The sequence below is a fragment of the Parus major genome, chromosome 1A, assembly GCF_001522545.3.
Source record: "Parus major isolate Abel chromosome 1A, Parus_major1.1, whole genome shotgun sequence".
NCBI lineage: Eukaryota > Metazoa > Chordata > Aves > Passeriformes > Paridae > Parus > Parus major.
The window spans coordinates 26,732,933-26,751,807 of record NC_031773.1 but is presented as its reverse complement, the minus strand read 5'-3'; the positions used below and the strand labels follow the sequence as shown (position 1 = coordinate 26,751,807).

Here is an 18,875-nt window from a genome sequence, read left to right as displayed (position 1 = left end):
GTATATGCTGAGAAAAGTATGATATACCTTTTGTTTAATGCCAAAAACCAGTATTTCCAGACATAAAATCAAGATTGGCATGACCAAGACTCTGAACTTCACACATAAACTTTCTCACATATTTAATCAGAGAAAGTTTACCTAAGTCATTACTCTGGTTTGGCAGAGATAATGAATGTCATGGGGAAAACAGAAAGAGGAAGGAAAGAATAAAATATTTAAAATGGTCAGAAGTGTAGTTAAACTATTGATTTAACAAAATGAACCACTTCAATGTATTTGAGTCAAGACCCCTGCACCAAAAAAAAGCCCCCAGTAAATTCTGAGTTCAGAAAACAAATACAATTAAACCTGAATACTGGGTAGATAAATTAACTTATATATACAACTGGTTTTGCTACTATAAAAGCATTAAGGGCCAAGTTAGAAAAGTAGTTTCCCCTTTATTTGCCAGCAATCACTGTAATCTCTTGATCATTGAAGTACATTATTAGAAGGTACTTTTCAGTACTTAAATCTTCCATATACCGTAAACAACTGCAGGAATGAAAAAAGGGAGGGTCACAGAGACTAGAACAACGACATTTCTTCTTTGGGTTGCTGGGTGGAGTCACAGAATTATGTAGGGAAATGATTTCCACTAATTAAAATAGAAAAAAAACCCTTTGTGTACGTGCATGTGAAGGGGTGGAATTAGGGCCATCCATTCACTGGCTATACTCTCTTCTTTTTGCAAGAAGAGACCTTAGCATTCTCTCCAGCATTCACTTTTACTTAAACGAAAAAATTGGTACTTTATTTAAGGGTGGATTTTCCCACTAGACTTGCTCTCATCTAAAGACAAGTAGTTGTCAAGAAGATATGGAGAGGTCCTGAGCTCTTCTGTTCCTCACTGCAAGCTCCTGCCCTCTCCCCTCACATTTAAGAATTGTAACATCCCCAGTGTGGTGCTACATCAGTTCATTGATCCAAGAGAAAACAAACCCCTGCAAAAAAAGATTAGGATTGACATGACAGAGATTTCCTCAAAGGAACTACCACTTTTGGATGACAGCCTGAAATTAAACAAGGTAAAGCAGCATGTGAAACTGTATCCCCAGCCAAAGTCTTCATGGATCTAAGTGAGGTGAATGTAATACCAAAGTATTCCCATTACTCCATGCTGACTCTGTTCCTCCCTACTTAAGCATTGGCAAGGAATACCCTGCAAAGCCAAGGATTATTCCTTCTCAAGTAGAGTCAAACATCTGAAAACAGGTGTATAATATTAATAAAAAAAAAAAAAATAAAGATCCTAGTATCTCAGACTTAATCCGTTTGACTCAGTGAACAGTGAGTCAGCAACATCCACTGATTTTCCAAACCACTACCAAGTACATAAAAGCTAAAATATCTTCCTCAAAGACAGCCTCCCAAATAGGCTTTCTTTTCACCTACTTTGCCATGGCAAGAGCTTCTCAGAATTGCAGACTTACTACTTTTCCCAAGGAATTTTGTCGCAGTCTTCAAATTTTGTTTATGGTTGGCTTTTTCATTCAGGCTAATCAGCCATCCAGTATTTTGAATAGCTGATTATTCTGAATGACTTTCATTCAGACATTCTTGTCCATGACCTTCAGCAAGGACAGAGTTTCTCCACATGTCTATGATCCACAGCCATCCTTTCTTTTTAAACTACTTTTCACTATAGCATCCCATTTGCTTCCAGACTGTAAAACTTTCAGGTTTAAATACATTCAACTGCTGAATACTATAAACAATGTACTCCTAACATTAAATATCCTGCACTAAAATTTCTACCTCAGAGAAAATTGATTTCAGATGTAATAATCTGGCTAAAAAGAACACTAGCTTGGACTGAGTTTTACTTTATATTGCTTCACATGCACAGAATTGTACCATCCTCAGCACAATTTCTTCTAACACACAGGGGAGAAAAGAACAGAGCTGGATCTCCTGCCTTCACATACTTCCTGTGACATGTCTGTATCACAAGAGCAGAGTAGCCTGTAAAGTCCATACTGATTTTTTATCTCACCATGTCTCAGACATGTTTCATAAGATGACAGATGCATTCATAAATTTCACTGTACGTTTTTATTTTTAAAAATTGACATTTTCTTTTCCCCATCTTCATGGTTCAAAGCATGTCCTTGTACTTCTTTCTAATGAGTTTCAGCATTGCTTCTAGTGTAGGCTGTTAGATATGTGAACTTTTGCTTCTGAAGAGAGGCAATCAATTCTGCAAACTCCACTAAGTCATGTAAAAAGGAATGTCAAACCTTTATTGGATTTTCCTGAATTTTATATCCACCAACCTTTTTAATCATACTTGAATAAATTCATGTATTTGGTTTATTTGGAATAAAATAATTCAAAAAAGTGTAGGCAACTACCATACACCAATATATGCATTTTCCTGCAAAATAATTCTAACATAGTGTCATCCTTCACATATATTTAACAGAATGTATTTTTGAGACAGCATAAATTTGGTATCTGAAGGCTTTTATTTCTAAAGATAGAAAAATTATGACTAAGTCACTATCAATCATATCTGAGAAGCTGTGGCATTCCAGTCAAGTTCCCACTGACTGGAAAGGAGGAAATACAACCCTCCTTTTTACAAAAGAAAATGAAGGAAAACCCAGGGAACCACAGACTGGTCAGCCTCATCCCAGTGAGATCACATAGAGCAGAATGTCCAGGAAATAATACTAAGATACATGGATGGTAAGGAGGTGATTGACAGTCAACATGGTTTCACTAAGAGCAAACTGTGCCTGACAAACAAGAGGATGACAGCATCAATGGATAAGGGAAGAGCAACTGACATCATCTCCCTGGATTAGTGTGAAGCATTTGACACTGTCCTGCATCCTAAACTGGAGATAAATGGATCTGAATTTGAAAGATGGACCACTCAGTGGATAAGGAATTGGCTGGATAGTCAAATTCGGAGAGTTGTGGTCAATGACTCAATACCCAGTGACCAGTGGTGTTCCTCAGGGGTCAGCACTGGGACCGGCGCTGTGCCACACCTCTGTCAGTGACACGGACACTGCCATGGAGCACACCTCAGCAGGTTTGCTGATGACACCAAGCTATGTGGTGTGCTCACCATGCTGGAGGGAAGGGATGACACCCACAGGGACCCTCAGCCTTGAGGGGTGGGGTCTGTGCAAACCTCCTGAAGTTCAACAAGGCCAAGTGCAAGGTCCTGGGCCAGGGCAATCCCAAGCACAACACAGGCTGGGCAGAGAATGGACTGAGAGCAGGCCTGAAGAGAAGGTGTTGGCCGTGTTGAGAAGCTCAAAGTGACCTGGCAATGGGCACCTGCAGCCCAGAAAGGCAAACCTGTCCTGGGCTGCATGAAAGCAGCGTGGGCAGCAGGGCAAGGGAAATGATTCCCCCCCATTACTCTGCCCTCATGAGAGCCCACCTGGAGTGCTGCATCCAGCTCTGGGGTCCCCAACACAAGAAAGATGTGTACCTGTTGGAACAAGTCCAGAGGAGGGTCACAAAGATTATCAGAGGGTTGGAGCACCTCTCCTATGAAGACAGGCTGAGAGAATTAGGGTTGTTCAACCTGAAGAAGAGGAGGTTCCAGGGAGACTCACAAGTGCTCCTAAAGGGGCCTAAAAGAAAGCTGGAGAGGGACTGTACAAGGGCAAGTATTGACAGAACATGGGGGAGTGACTTTAAACTGAAAGAGGGTAGATTTATATTGGATATGAGGAAGCTGTTCTTTACTGTGAAGATGGTGAAGCACTGGTACAGGTTACCCACAGAAAGTGTGGATGCCCTATCCCTTAAGTGTTCAGGGAGAGGCTGGATGGGGCTTTGAGCAACCTGGTGTAAAGTGTCCCTGCCCATGGTCTTTTCCAAAGCAAACCATTCTGTTTTTTATTAAAATTATGGTGTACATAAATGATAAAGTTACTAACATTATACACGTATAGAATTAATAATACATTTGTGTGTGTATATACATACACATACACACATATATGAAAATAGTATTTAGTCCATCCCGTAACAAATTAGAGCTATATTTCTCAACATAATGGTAATTTGTTGCTCTGATGAACACAGTTCTTTAAAAAACCAGCCTGATTGAAATTCCTGTGCTCACTGAATCTTAAATACTTCTGTCACAACAGAGCTTTTCCTTTTGCACACTAGTTTTCAAATTATATCAGTTACCCAATAGTTAAATCTGCTATTAAAAAGGAATATGAAAAATTATATTTGAGGTATTTATGGAAAAGGAGTGTAAACAAAGACAGATCATTGGCAGAAAGTTTGTTACGTTAATATAATATTCTGGAATGTGACAAAGAGGGAGAATTAGGATTCATCGAGCTAATATCAGAATTTTCAACCTATTTTTGCCAAATAATCAGCTAAACTGGGTGCCATGTTAAAGAAAAGCTCATAGGAGAATAAAGATTTGTAAAAGGTTCTGGCTACTAATTTAATTTCAACTGTTGGCATCCTTTTAGGAAGAAAAAGATAAAAAAAGAAACTTTTAAAACACTGTCAACACAGTAAAATAAGAGAAATACTGCTTTTGACATGAATGCAGGCCAAGAGGCATCCCACTGTGTAGGTTATTCCGAAAAGGAGATTTTAAATACACATTTCATTCATCTAAGAGAGTCCAATGTGACATTCTTTCAAAAATTAATCCAGTGCTATTTTAGTGCTCAAAGCTTCATGGTCTTTTCAGGGAGCACCCTGGTGGAGCAGCTCACTGCCTCCACTTTGCCCAGGCTACTGACACTTTTCAGGCTCTGTTTAAGCTTCTCCCTCTCTTTCAGCATTGTCAGTGAGAACACACATGCCAGCTGACATCTTTTCAAATCTGTAGGAATCCTTTATTTGTTTGGAGGTTTCTCTGTGGAGAAATGTTTCTGGGTGGGAAAGCATTTAGCTCAGTTTAGCTCTGTCAAGATAAACTGCAGTAGCAAAGTCAGTCTATCAGCATCAGGAAGCTTTATCTCATAACAATAAATAACCATTTATTTTCTCCTCTAAAGGTAGACAGGTACTTTAAACATGAAAGAAGTACCACCTGTGTTACTAACAATAACAGAAGGATGTCAATGGGCACAAGAACTTTAGCAGGAAGTTTTCTACTAAGCTAGTTGTAGGTTTAAAGGTGCTGTACTCAGAAATTCAAAATTAATTTACACAGCATCTTACTGACTACAGAATGCAATGAAAAGCCCCTTAACCTTTCTTTATGAAAGAAAGCACATTTTTTGTACAGAGGTACTGGCAGTGACAGTAGGTAGAGCCTTGCCTTTTGGCATTTGACAGAGTGCACTGCAGTAGGTAGACACAAAAGATACTTCCTACTATTCTCAGAGAGTCTGCCCATCCTTTTTTTATTACACTATCATGATTTCTTTTAAAGGAATTACAAAACAAAAACATTTTATGAGTAATTCATAGAATCAATTTTTTTTTGTATTTTGCCAGGCAGAATATTCAATTTCTTCTGTCATCTTGCCACTAGATTAGGTCAGTAACTTACACAACTGTAGTATAATTTTTAACATGAGAAGGATATATTATCTTTCAAAACATTTTTTCCTTTTTAATTCATGCCTGCTTTGTTGGCATTTCAAAAATTAATGAATATACAGACATCTTTGAAATCATAACAGATTTCAAAGAACTGTTTTTGCATTCTGTGGCTAAACATTTGACAGTTTTCTTGCAGAAATGTGCTTCCTGAATAACACTTCATAGAAATTCAACAAAAAGAAAAAGAATTTATACTCAAAAGCTGTAAAAGCCATACCCACATGAACTGTAATTATTTTAAAAAGTAAGTGGCCATCAACTTTTGTATATCCCAGTCTTTATCATTTTGTTCTAGTACTGTATACTGTCATTATCTATTCTTTCAGCAGTATTAACAGGCTTTACAAACTGCTGATACTCAGTCATTTACTCCCTGGTGAAGCCAGAGAGATTTACAACATTATCAGACCACATCACATATCAAAAACCACTTAGCTTCTGCAAAAGAGGGCTCCTGATGCTAGACAGATTACATTATTGAGCTGTTACAGTACTCAGATCTGCTAATTTTTAGAAGGCCCACGAGAGTTCATGAATCCCAAAACAAAACCAAAAGCCTCTGTGGAATAAACATGAGATTATGTTTTCCTCAGCATGCATTATTTAACAATGTTTCTCCTTTGGATTCCACAAATCCCGTATAGATTAACCATTTAATAAAAGTCTGAAAATGTAGATGCTCCACAGATGTTTTTGCAGTGTAATAGTTTTTCTATTTCACAAAAGACTTACAAAGGTTGCAGAAAAAGGCATAACTGGAGAATTTTGATATCACAAATATTAGACTTCACCTTTTGCAACAGAGGTAATGCAATCCCTGGTGTTTAATTAGAAGTCTGAAATCACCTACTACTATGTACTATGCTAATACTGATCCCAAGTGAATGTGAAGTGATATTGTAAGCACTTTTCCCCTCTGATGACGGTGCCCACACACCTACATTATAGGGTCAGTGAGATTTTACCTCAGTTCTGTTGAAAGCTGAGGTCCCTCTTCCTGCCTCTATCTAACAAGTTTAGGGCCAGAGCTTTTAGCTTTCTATCCTCAGATGTACTCATGATAAGACAGTTTAAATAAGAAAAGCAAAAGCCGTGCAAAGCACAAAAAGGAATTAATTCACTGCTCTGTAATGTTCAACCATCCCTAGGAGGGCAGGGCCTCATCATGTGTAAAGGTTACTGGGCAAAAAACCATCATACTTCCAAATATCTCCCCTTCCTCCTTCTTTCCTCCACTGCATATACCAAGCATGATGTCAGATGGAATCTCCCTTTGGTCAGTTGGGGTCACCTGTCCTGGCTGTGTCTCCCCCCAGCCTCCCAGCGCAGTTCCAACTTCCTGGCAGTGCAAGAAGCAAAAAAGGCCTTGGGTCTGTGTATGCTCTGCTCAACAGTAATAAAAATATCTCTATATTATCATCGCTGCATTCAGCACAAATCCAAAAGACAGCCACATACAGTCTCTGTGAAGAAAATGAACTCTATACAAGCCAAAATCGAAACACAATGTGTCACAGAAAGCTTTCCATATCCTGTCATGGCCACTCTCCTTTCAAATCAAATACGCTGAAAAAAGCATAGTCATCTTTGTATGGGTCTTCTGACTTGTGTAGACTAGTACAGATGAAAAGAGCTTCACAAAATCAACTAGAGAAGTAAATTGAATATACTAATATATTTATTCTGTATTCTAATTGATGAACCTAATTCCATCAATTTTCATATACCACTAGGAATGCAACCTCATCACAGACACCCAAAGGTAATGTATTATATCTTAACTTGGTAATATCAATAGGAATTCTGCTGCTAAATTCAATTAGATATTAATGCATCCAAAACAAGTAAGATTATCACCTGGATGAGTACAAGTAACAGAGGAGCTACATAACCTGGTACAAAATGGGTTCCTCCGGGAGACAAAAGGGAAGAAGGTGTGCTGAACCGATGTGATTTAAATTCAGGGGGGAGTACAGTTCAAGTAAGCAGGTTTCCTGAGGTCTGCAAGAAGAAAAGCAGGATGCAAGAGAGTGCATGAGAGCAAAAGTTCTGTGCCAACCATATCTCAGAGGCTTCACAGAGAAGCCACTGTTAGACACAACATGTCAGGCAGTCATTGTACCAAACAGACAGGGATGGTGACTGTACGCATGACAGAGATAAGTGCTGACATCTGCCAAGGTACAGTGTACACACAACATATTGCCCTACAGTCTGTTTGGGTCCTAAGCCTGTGCTCTTTGTAACCTTTTTCTCATAGGTTCATTTCTTGTACAATACTTCTTAAAGCTCTCCTGAAGGCAAGACTACAGCTGAGCCCTCCACTGAACAACAGGTGTAGGAGAAGAGCTGAACCTTTACAAGAGAAGATGTGCTACTCCAGCTGCAAGAACAATCATGGGTGCAGGAGCATTTGCTGCTAAAATCTGCAACTCGGTGTTCATATATTTGTTTATTATTTATGCACTTTTCCAGGGAGGAAAACCTTGTTCTTGACTGGTTAGGTCATTTAATGCCGGACCCTATGGAATTCAGGAATATGTAATAACAATGAACAAGTTGAGAAGATGAAATACTGTATACATGAGACACAAGACCCTACTTGAACACCTTGGACCAAACCCAGAAACAACAGACACAGGTTTTCAAGCACAGGTTTTCAAGCACTTTCAAGCACCGTAAGAAGAGTAATTTACATTGTTGGTTTGGGCATCTATGTCCCCTATTATATTGAACACAAAAGCCACATTTTTGCATAGTATTCAAACAGCTAGTTATCTCAGTGAGGAAATACCTACCTAGACAGAAACTGATGGAAGATTTTTTATTCTTTGTCCTGACTTTAAAGTACTATTATATCAGCATAGAACCAGAAAAGAGAGCTACGAATCTTTTGTGCAGTGATGAGAACATACAGTGACTTTAAATACAGAAAATGGATGCAGAAACACTGCACATTAGTGTGGTAGAATCATAGAATATGCTGATTTGGAAAGGACCCATTAGGATCATCAAGTCCAACTTGTGCAGCCTTGCACAGGACAGTCCCAAGGCCCACAATGTGCCTGGAAGTGTTGTATAAATGCTTCTTGAACTCTGACAGGCTGATGCTGTGACCACCTCCCTAGGGAGCCTGTTCCAGGGCTCATATAGCTACAGAGTAGAAGGAAACCTGTATAGTAGGCATTTAGCATTTCATGTGTAAGCTAGCAAAAGGCCCTAATCATAAGGTTCTCAGGAGTTTCTATTACCCCAAAAGCTGGGACTCTCTGCACTCAAGAAAACTTAACTGCTGGTATGAAGTACAAAGATGAATTAGCAATAAGGGGTGCACTGTGTATCAAACTCCAGGTGTCATCTTGTGTAGGGCTGCCTTCTAATAAGAACCTCTGATGCGACAGTTTCCGTTTTGTGGAAGCTGTTCCTCATCCTTATGAGTGTTCTGTCCCACTTGCTGAAGAGCAGACCGTGTTACAAGGTGCTTGTGAAAAGAATAAAACTAAGAATTCTTCTTGGATCTTTAAGTGAAACAGTTGCCTCAATGAAAATTACCTGGCATCAATGACAAACCCTCCTGCAACTTCATACAAGTTGTCTGCACGATTTTTAGAAAAGCATTATGAAGAATCAACTCTCAAAATCCTCTTCCTATCTTACCTTTTTGATACCAGAAAATAAGCATCAAACACATTGGAAGGACTTTGTTTTGTTACTTTGGTTTTAAAAACCGAAGGTGTGGATCCAGTTTCCTTATAGTTTATGCATAAACTATTCATGACTCTTCTGCATCAATTCCAAAAAGGAGCCAAAAAAATGCTCCATCAGCTTTTCTTGACTTGTGTTAATTTTCAACTGCCTAAAGAAAGGATACTTCTGTAGAGAGAAAATTTGTTTTACAGAACCTTCAGATTAAAAGCTTACTTATAAACCAAGTTAAAAGGTGATAGCAGCATTCATGTGAAAATGCTGAGAATCCAATTCATATTTTATACCACATAGTGTTTTGTGGGTACTGGGTAAGGAAAGAAACAAGATTCAAATGTTAATGTAGAAAAATAACTCTTTTATAGTTCCCATAAAATCCCATAAACACTTCAATACCTGCAGGCTGCATGAATATTTTGTCTCTTTCCAACATTTTATATTAACTAATATAATTCACTCATATATCACTTTTCCACATTCCTGAACCACCTGATTGTTCTGGAAATGAACCCAAAGGCTCAAAACTCACAAACTAATGTCTGCTCTTTCAACAACAAACACTCTACTAGCTGTCAATGAGACATGGAGAAGTATCATGAAAAAAATGCATGGTAAGAAATTTAATCCATTTAATTTGCATGAACTGAAGTTGTCAAATTCTTCAGGGCTCTGCAAGCAGTCCAAGGCAACTAATACTGTTTGGATGAATGGTTGCTTTATGCTATTCCATACCATCATTCAGTATATGACTCCACTTCATAACATTTGCAACTACTTGAAAGACACTAATGGGTGGAAGCATATCATCCTTCTGCAGTCTGCTGCTCTAGATGTGAAGGGTTCAATACCTTCCAAACCTGTCTGGCATGAGAGCTGCCATTTCACATGCTGGACTGGAGAAATCTGTCTGAGCACACTTGGGCGAGCAGAAAGACCTGACAGTTAGTGGTAGGTTATTTACTATATACCTACAGGGTTTAAATCTTCTTGTAACATTTTTCTCTTTTCTTTGGCTAGAAAACATCCACTCCTGCCAGCCAAAGATCCATTTTCCTTTTAAGTACTTCCTGGGAATTTAATTGCCCAGTAAATTGCCAACAGAACTTCCAAGTCGTAGATCAGCCCTGAGAGACTCCAGGGAAAAACAGCCTGTAATTCATCTTTCCAGTCAATGAGGAGGGGAGAGTTTCCCTTCAGCCATAAAAATCAATATTTGACTGGATGAAATTTACTGAGGTACATACAGCCATATACAGAAAGTAAATTCACCATTCTTGGTGGAATCTGACACTCCACTTGAACAATACTTAGAGAACTGGATATTCAGATAATTAGTGTCTAGCTACATTGGCAATACAACTAGAATGTCTCCTGTTTGTAAATGTGTCTTCTTAGAAATTTAAACTTCTGCAGTTATTCAGACCCTTTATACAGTTCTTCCTTTCCTGTCAGGTCCTCCAAATGGACTATGTTCCACACATTTCAGGTCAGAAAGGTTCTGATTAGAAGGTAACTGATTATACAACATAAGAAATACAGTGGAGAGGAACATGAAGTTAGTAAAATATTTTTTAGTAGCTGAACCAATTTTAGAATCTCACATTCAACCCTCTTCAAAAATAATTGCCAATAATGAAACAAAAATACTCAAAATTCTCACAAGACAGAAAATATGGAGGTTAAACCAGAATCATTTATTTTTAAAGAAAATAACTTCAGCAAAAATCGTAAAAGTGCTGACTTCATTTCACAATACTGAAAACTATATAACTCATGCAATTCTGGAAACTCTGTTATCTGCCAGGAAAATGTAAACTGAGGTAACACCGAGATGCAATAATGCCTAGCATAGAATGAATAATCCATTTGGGGTTTGTTGTTTGGAAACAAGCCCTCTACAAAAAAAAGAGGGATTATGCTAGGCTGTTAATCACACATGACATATTTTATTATATTCTTTAAATTTTCAATTCAGAAAAATCAAGACTAGTACACTCTGGATACTCAGACCTGCTAATGGTATTGGAATACATTATGATGAAGGGTTAACTTTAATGGCATTATTTCACTTTTAATTAAAAATAAGCTGTAAGAGTTGAGGTGAAGCTTGGTCTGACCTGCTTGCAGGAGCACATGTGATACATATTTGGAGTGCACCAACAGTGCTCCCTCCCTCTGCTCACAAAAACAAGCCAGAGATACTGGAGGTGCTTGTCCTCTGTCCCTGCTGAGCCTCTGAGTTGAAAATAGGCCAAATTCCCCTACTGAAGAAGCGAAGAGCCTCATGGAAAACTGTCCTGAGGTCATGAACCAGCCTCATCCTCCTCTGAAGACACTAGGGGTCACTGAGGAATTAAATCTGGGTGATGCACATACTGTCATGCTGGGAGCACTGTGGAGTATAAAGAATAAATTCAGCTTTGACTCTAATTCTGTAAGATTCAGAAGATTAAGTTTCAGTTTCCTGAAATCATAAGCAATTCCGACTCCAGTGAAAGGACTGGGTTTTTTTTCCTAGAGATACATCAACAAAACATAGTTCAGAATTTGAAGACTGAAGCAAAATCATTATTAAACTCCATTCAGTGGAGCAATTACTATTATTTTCAGCAGTAAATTACTTTCTATGCATTCTGTGCCCTCCTCTGTTGCTACTATATGGTTCTGATATGGGAGAATTAACTGACATAAATATTTATTGGGAAATTAAGAGAAGGGAGGAGTTAGTTACCACACACTACCTGCCTTTATTCATTCTATCTAAAGCACAGATCTAGATTTGCTGGCATATTCCATTTTTAGAAATAAATCTCCATGTACTACCAATCTGTAACACTGATAACATGAACATCTTGTTGCAGAGATGAACATGTAGCTAAATCAATAAGAAACAAATGACTCTGCTGTCTTAATGCTTTTAAAATATGAATTCCTTGATAGAAATAGTAAAAATTTAAAATGAACAGCTACATCGTGTCAGTCACTTAAATATTCACATACATTTAGACATAATAGAGACGTGCTGCAAAACACTAAAAAATATTCAGGTAATTAAAGGGTCATTTAGACACCCTGCAAGACAACATCGGCCTTCAGCAAAGGCTGAAGCCCTCCAGATATTAAAATGCACATTTGCTGCCTTTGTTACATCCATTACATTTTTCTGATGCATAATCTATCCAGATTATCCCATAATATTATGTATGCTGATTATATTTACTAACTCTTCTATAAATTTACAATAAAAACAAGAAACTGCATCTCTTTTCCTTTATTATAGACAGTAATAAAAAACAGTGATTTAAAACCCAATAGTGATTTAAAAAACAATTGATCCCTCTCCATGTTGAACTGTTACCCTTTGTACTTTACATTCTGCTGTAATCCCTTCCAGTGGTCTTTTCCTAAATGATTTTGTAAGCTCATCTTTTGTATCATACAGTATCACAAGATTTTCTGAAAATTCAATTATGTCCTTTGTTTCAGCTTCTTTGTTTACTGCTCACTACTGAAATTGTGAACACGAACTTACATGTTGGCAAAGAATTCTATAAAAAATTCAGCATTTCCAAGCCTTCCATGACAAATGCAGTAAAAATGATGCGTTCTGGGATTTCAACACAGAAAGGTTTGGCACCATGCTGCAGTCTTTTTCAGGACTAGCTTTTATTGCCCATTTCTCATGTTAACATGCTCCAAAAACTTAGATGTAAGGAAAGATGTAAAATGCTTCCCAAAAGTATCTAAGAATTTTGAAAAGTATTGAGTCAAGTGTTGGTGCAAAAGTTTTTGTATATCTCTAATACAAATCCCTAAAGACACAGAAGAAGGGGGATGTCAGAAAATACACAGCTGGACTTCAAGGTGCACCACAAAAAGCCAAGATGAAGTAGTCATAAACTACAGCAAAGAAAAGTTCAATCAGATTTAAGTCATTTCCCAAGTAGAGCTGTAGGACATACTATGCTGCCCAAGGAGACTGTAGAACCTCCACCCTTGGAGACTCTTGAATGGGGAAAAACCCTGAATAATCTGCTCTGACTCTACAGTTTCCCTTGCTTTGAACAGGAGGCTGTACTGGGCTACTTCCAGTTCTACCAGAAGACCTCAAAAACTAAGTTACTGCATATTTCTACTAATTATATAGCTTGAAGAGTCTTTAAAGATGAGATTATATATTTACCTTACAGACTAGCTGCAATAAGTAAATGCAAGTGTTTTAAGTTGCACCTAAGCTTTACCTGAAGCATTATTATTTTATGGGGGAAAAGGCTATTGACAAAACTATATAAACTTCACTGTCTTCCAAACTTCAGGAGGACTTAAGTCAAAAGTTAAATTTATATGTACTCACATAAAAAGAAATTCTTCAACTGAAGTTTAAAAACTGTGTCAGATTTAGAAACTTTACTGTTTCAATACCTCTCCTCTATTTTCCCTCCATGCTTCTTTATCAAACAAAGATATGCCCAAGCTATTGAAGCATTAACTAAGAATGAACTAGATGTAATCTAGTAGTTGTCCTGTAGTTAAAGTAGAATCAGCTACAGGGAGTACTGTCAACTTGGGAAACTTCCAACTTGCCTTTGGTTCTAACTAGTGACGCACTCAGAAAATGTTTGATTGTACATTTAGACACATCTAAAAGACTCCATAACATTTAAAATCTTTTTAATTGGTGCTGTTAGTGATCCAGCAAGTTTCAAACTCATAAAATTTGGTTTAATGTTTCTTTTCTTTTCCATCCTTCCCCTTTTAACATTATGTTTAAAAAGAAAAAAGTTATAAAATGTTTATTTATGGCATGGGTGGCTGCATGCAGTTACCACAGGAACAGACTCAATTTGCAATGACGTAGGAGTATCGCTTTTATCCTATGTAAGTCATCACCCAAAGTTCTTGTAAACTGAGCATGCATCAGTAGCTGAGAAACTCAGGATTATGTATTTTCCTTACATGCTGTCCTCTTTTAACATATTGGAAAAACACATAGCAAGACATCTAAAAAAGGAAAAAGTGATTAAAGAGGTCCATTTAATTTAATCTACATATGAAGAAATCAGAGATTATAAGGTAAGAAAAAAACCTAATGTTTTATACGAAAATTATCAATACATCAATATATATACAATTATCCTAGACACTATGCACTTATTACATTTGGGCAGACTTCAGTAGAACTAGAGTGGCTGTGATCCCTAAATGAGCTACAGCTACTTCTGTTTAAACTCTTTTTAGCTTTAAACACATTTATGAAACATATCAGCTTATTATCAATAAATGAAAGCTTTGTGAGGCATTTTTTTAACAAAAATAAATTCATGTCTTTCCACAAATGAAAATACAAGAGTTCTCTTTCTAGAGCCTTCCATTATCCAATCTGTTAAAAATGTCTCTGATTTCTAGAGATAATTTCTGTCATGTAAAATGCTTACATTTTGATTCTTGAATGAGAAACTGTCTTCATCCTTTTTTTGCTGATGTTAGGAAACTACAGATTATTAAAATATGCTTATCTTTTACAGACAATGTCTCCTATCAAGTTTCTTAAATTTAACTAGATAATTAGCCTTGTTAGAGTGAGGGCATTTTTCACAATAAATTTTACGAGGAAAAATGTAAACTTGAAAAATTGTACTGCTGTTATTATAAACAATTCCTATAACTCCTGCTAATTAAAAGTACCCTCTTTTCAATCTATTTATCTTAAACAGCTGTGAGACACTGTGTCAAGCCTTTCTTCTCTTTATTTTCCACTTCCATCAGCAGGTTTTTTTATTAGTAAGGACAGTGAGGAACATAAACAGTTTCTGTATAAACAGTGTTGACAGTAGCTACCTGGCTGACTTCACATCACTTAGAATATTTTCAAAACTATGTATAAATAACTCTCTTTTAAATATACACATAATGAAAAACGTGCATTTTAGAAATACACGTTCAAGTCAGCCAAAGCAAAAGTGAGAACCTTGAACTGGGGAGACACTGATTTCCTTGAGCCACCCTGCCAGCAGCACCTGCTGGGACTGAGACACTCTGGGCAGAACAGACCAGCTAATGGCAGGCTCAGTGAGTGACAGGAGAGCAGCAGATGTTGTTTATATTGACTTTTGCAAGGCTTTTGACAATGTTTCCCATAAATTCCCCACAGACAAACTGATAAAGTACAGACTACAGAAATGGACAGCGAGATAGACTGAAATCTGGCTGAAGTGCTGGGCTCAAAGGGCTGTGATCAGCATGAAGCCTAGCTAGAGAGGAGTCTCCTGGTGTGCTCCAGGGATCAGTAGTAGGGCAATTCCATTTAACTAGTTCATTAATGACCTGGGTGATGGGATACAGGGCAGCAAGTCTCAGCAAGTCTCCTGATGACACCGACTGGGAAGAGCAGCTTACAGACCAGCTGGTTGCACTGGCACTCAGGGGGACCTTGAGAAGCTCAGTCATAAACCAACAGGAATTTTATTAAGCCCAACAAAGGGAAATAACGAAGTCCTGCACCTAGGGAGGAATAACTCCAAGCACCAGAACAGGATGAGGGATGATCATCTGGAAAGAAGCTTAGCAGAAAAGCACCTGGAGGGCCTCGAGGGCTCCAAAGCAAGACCATAAGCCAGCAGTGTACCCTTGTAGCAGGGAAGGCCAAAAACACCTTGTGCTGCATTAGGAAAATATGTTAGCGGGTCAAGATCAGCATCATTCCGCTCCACTCAGCACTGCTGAGACATGCCAGAAGGGTTGTGTCCACTCATGGGCTGCCCAGTACAAGCAAACATAAGCATCCCAGAATGCAGTCCAGTGCAGGACTGCCAAGACGATTAAGGGATTGGAGCATCTGACATGGTGAGCCTGAAAGCACTGAGACTCCAGCCTGGAGAAGTCTCCAAGAGATCTTATCTATGTGTATAAATACCTGAGAGGAACAGGGTTAAACAACACTTCTCAGTGGTGCCCAGCAACAGGGTAAAAGGCAATGAGCACAAACTAAAACAGATGAAATTCTACCTAAACAAAAGAAAGCCTTTTTCTACTCTATGGTTGTTCAACAGCTGTCCAAGCAGCAAGCTGCTTTATGTGATCAGGACAGATGTTGGACTAGACAATCACCAGACACCCTTTCTAACCAGGTATGGTTCTTTGTGGAAGAGACAAAAGGAAATTCATCGGAGTAATACAGATTCTGAGCTTACTGTCAGTTGTTTTCTATGCACACACCAAGCCTTCAATAAGACAAAACAGTTGCCTGTGTCTGACTTCATTATTTGAAGGCAAGTTGTTTATTTGACTTAGGGAAAAGCCTCATTGTGCAGACACAACAAAATAAGTTCTTTTTCTCTCCCATGCTTTTTCTGATGCCCAAGCCTGTAGGTCTAAACAGTATGAGAACCACTTAACATAGAGATTAAGGCAATGTATTTGTTTTCACCAGTCAAATAATTCACCTTATTTTCTACTGAAATGTCCATTTGTATCAGCAAACTTCCATCACTTTAACACATTTCTGTGTGTCTCCTCCAGCCAGTACTCAAGCGTTAAAGCTAGTTTAACCAAAGCAGGGCAATGGGAAAACATCCTTCTCCTTTGATAAAGCCTTTTCTCTCACATCAAAGTATTGACAGTTTTGTTTCACAACTGTAGGAAAAATGAGAGGAACCAAGAGAACGTCACAGAGAAAAGCTAGAACATCTCATTCATGAAGAGCAGGCACCTGTGCACTGACCCAATTAGGCATTCAAACACTTGTCACTTTGGAGCTGGCTGGTTGTCATTCATCCAATTAGCCCCAGGGGATGTATTGTATGGTGGCATTCCCTGACAGGAGAACTGGAGCAATGGAGGCAATGAAGGCACAGTGATAGGGTGCCAGGATCCTGGTGAGTGAAGCAGCCAGTAGCAAAGCCAAAGAACTTCAGAGCTTCCTTAACTTGTTTACCATCCAAAAAGCCTTTCAGAGTCTTCAATGGTCATTTTTTTTTTTTTTTCAGAGCAGTCTACTTAAAAAACCTTACAGTAACAGTTCTTTTTATCCAATGATGCATTTAACTCCTGAGTGACTAACACAAGAACCATTTCAGAAGAGGCAAAAAACAAACAAGCAAACAAAATATCTTCATTGCAGGGAGAGATGCACTAAATGTTACTTTCAGTAACACTGCCAGGAAGTAATTCAGAAGTCAAAATGCTTCAGTGACCATCTCCTCCCTTCTCTGTTTTAAACATATTATTGATGCTTTCAGATGCTCTGTTTGCTTGACCACATAAATGAGGGATAAAACACTTTACAACCATCCACGCCTACATACTGTAAAAGATAGAAAAGCTCTGTTCTACTAAACTGCATACAGTACCACATTCAAGATCCCCAAATCAGATTTTTCATTTAAGAAAAATCAGATACTAAACCACAGATGATTGTTCAGCAGCAACTATTCACTTCAAGTAAAGTGATCTCTCAACTTATGCTGAGAGAGTTATGCAATGCAAACACAAGAGCAGGGAGGAGTTCCAGGGGGATTGGTAAAAAGGTATTAGGACCTAAATCATTTGAGCAAAGATTACAGAATGTTCCTATCACTATATCTGTGGTCTATGCTAGAAGAAAAAAATTCCAATTTTCTGGTACAATATTTCATGTTCCTTCTAAGTCCATTTTTCCAGAGTCAGTGTTTCACTAGTTGACTTGCTCCGATACCTGTTCTCTCCAGTAAGGAATATCAGAAATTATTAAAGCTACCTTCAATTATGTGAAACTATGAAATATTTTTAACTGCTTTTCTAGTTAACATATTTTGATATGCCCTTCAGTTAAAATCTGAGATGAAATAAAAAAATAAAATTAAAAAAAAAAAAAACACACACTTAAACAAACATGAAAATGCAGGTAAATGCATAACATGTTATATGACTATCCAGGACATTACTTAATAGAAAATTAAATAATACTAAATTAAAAGACAGAAACTGAAGAGATAGAAAATCAATGCCTGTAGTTCGGGTTTTTTTTCCCCACTTAGCATGGGGAAATAAAACTTAGAAGGAAAAATGATCTTACCTTTGTACAAATACCTTCTGAGAAAGTTGGTCTCTCTCTTTGCTTTTCCTCCTTTTCTTATCTCCTGTATGACAGGTCTTTATGTTACCACCTTGTCTGAAAAAATAACATAGAACCTGAAATAATTATAGAGCCAAATAATTACAGACTCTTAAATTACAACAAATACTTCATGTATTTCTTGATAAAGCTGCAATACTAAATTTAGTTAAGTCAAACAAAATGGTATTTGAATAGTACCTAATTAATATATGTTGGGCCAAAGAAAAAACAAGAAGCATTAGAGAGAAAAACAGCTCCCTAGGTTTCAAAGTTGTGTTTGGCATTTAGCTCTCCAAAATGGCCACATAATATCAGGTCAAATTATAGCAACCATAGTTTAGCCAGGTTCTCTGCACTATCAGTGATAACCAGTTGGTGCTTCACAAAACTTGAGCAAAACAACCAGGAAGCCTAACCACTTCTTCCCAGTGTTAAGTAACCCAGCTTAAGGTACACTGGGTACCTCAGGACTAAATGGTGC

The 18,875-nt window shown here is 37.9% G+C and overlaps 1 protein-coding gene across 37 annotated transcripts in view; it reads right to left on the bottom strand.

Moving 5' to 3' along the window:
- Nucleotides 1–18,447, bottom strand: part of NRCAM (neuronal cell adhesion molecule) — a 101,606-nt gene extending 83,159 nt beyond the window's left edge. For 36 of the 37 annotated variants that reach the window (XM_015628465.2, XM_015628466.2, XM_015628468.2 and 33 more), the window contains exon 1: nucleotides 18,353–18,447. The gene's annotated coding sequence lies outside the window, so the exon portion shown is untranslated. Of the gene's footprint in view, nucleotides 1–7,487; nucleotides 7,597–18,352 lie in introns of all 37 variants that reach the window. The other variant, XM_033514464.1, reaches the window with a different exon arrangement.
- Nucleotides 18,448–18,875: the final 428 nt, after the last annotated feature.